A 1,826-nucleotide genomic window follows, 5' to 3' on the forward strand; every position below is an offset into this window, starting at 1 on the left:
CAACTTAAATGCCATTCCCTGGGTTTTATGAAAAAGCAATATAGGAGAGTAAATAGGGCAAATATCAACAAAGATGGACACACAAGTTGAGTCAAACAATAAATTCAAATGATAGAAGTCCATCTAAAAATAGTGTAGGAGAGGCCTTGTGTATTAATTCCCTGTGAATTCCCAGGAGCCTGACATATGTTAGGATATTCCATTATCTTAAAAAATCATCATCATTATCGCCATCATCAGGCACCATCACTGAGCCCTCCTCACTTGGCTTCCCAGGTAGAATGAAAGTCGAGGCCCAAGGTGGGGAGGTGGTGGGGGGCTGGAGGTGGTGGCGGTGGCACAAACACCGTAGCCTCCCAGTTGCAGGTAATCTGTGCAGACTAGCAGGTAACTCTTTAAATAACCACCCTCTCCCCTCAGCCTCCTCTTCCAGGTGTTCAAAGCTGAAGTTATAGATCAAAGAAGAAAAATTGGAGAGCTTGCTTCTAGGAGACGACTAGGCAAACATTCTAATTAGCGTCAACCGGGTCCCCACTGAAAGTAACCCTCCTAGGTCATTAGTAGATGCTGCAATTGACAATATCCTCCCCTCCGACCTCCGCACTCCCCAGCCCTAGGATTGTAGCGGTCCAATAGGAGCTTCCTTTTCCAGGCAGCCCCTACCCCCAACCCCCTCCAGCAAACAGCACTGGAACAGCACTGGCCACAGCCTTTGATGCAGCAGGTAAATAATACCCCAGGCGGGGGCTGCAAGCGAACTGCTTTTGTCTGTGTTTAAACTTCATGCCCATATCGCCACAAACAGCAGCTTGGAAGGGGGGCAGAAATGAATGCTCCAACCCCCAAAGCCGAGGCAGCAGTGGCTCAAACAGAAGGCACAGAAAAGAATGGAGATTTGCAGATCTGATAATGAGCCAGTTAATGACATAAATGATACCTCAAGAACCTCACTAAACCATCCAGGTCCTACAATTTAATCTGTAATAAATACTCCTGCATCATTGCGAGATGGCTGCTCATAATGGCAAATGAAATATGCTGGTATGATAGGTACAATAAATCTGGATTTTCCTATGGTTCCCTCAGGCTAGAACAATATGTAACCACAGTGCGCACTGTCAGGATGAGCAGATCTCAAAGCCATCATAAAATCTAAATGGGGACTAATTAGGAGGCCCTTCCCTTCCAGAGTTACTATTTCTATTGACATTTTCCATGCATGAGCCCCTCCATAACATCATAAGTCACCAAGATAAGAACTCCCTAGATTATAGGGAAAAAGCTTTAATGGAGAAGTTGAACTCAAAGGCGATGCATAAATTTCCCTTTTGATACTACAGGAAGTCTGTGTTCAGTACTTTCTTTACAAACTTTCATTTCATGCAGAGGGTACTTAAAAAAATCTTTGTGCCCAGTTCCTTACTGGCTGTCCCATTCCAATCTTACTGCCTTGGGACCCCAAGTGTCAGATGTCGGAGGTGGAAGGAGATCAAAATGGGGGTGGGGCAGTGCAGAGAGTTGATGGCTGTAGAGGAGGGCAATGAGGGGGAATGTACTGACTTCATAGCATTTGACAGGCAGCTTTTGGTTCAGAGGCTGAAGTCTGTCCAGGGATCGATGGCTAGGTGACAAGGATGTCCCTGAAGGTCACCAATGACTCAGTTCTTCCAAAAAAAAATAAATCCTTCCTACTGAGGACTGAGAAGATTAGCACAAAACCTGAATTTCCTATTCAATTACTTTGGATAAGCTTTTATGGTATTTGAAACAGGGTCAGGGGTGTGTGTGTGTGTGTGTGTGTGTGTGTGTGTGTGTGTGTGTGTGTG

This window comes from Petaurus breviceps, unplaced genomic scaffold (genome assembly GCF_028583685.1).
Source record: "Petaurus breviceps papuanus isolate PSGF00001 unplaced genomic scaffold, PetGlider_PUasm1.0 91133, whole genome shotgun sequence".
Lineage (NCBI taxonomy): Eukaryota > Metazoa > Chordata > Mammalia > Diprotodontia > Petauridae > Petaurus > Petaurus breviceps.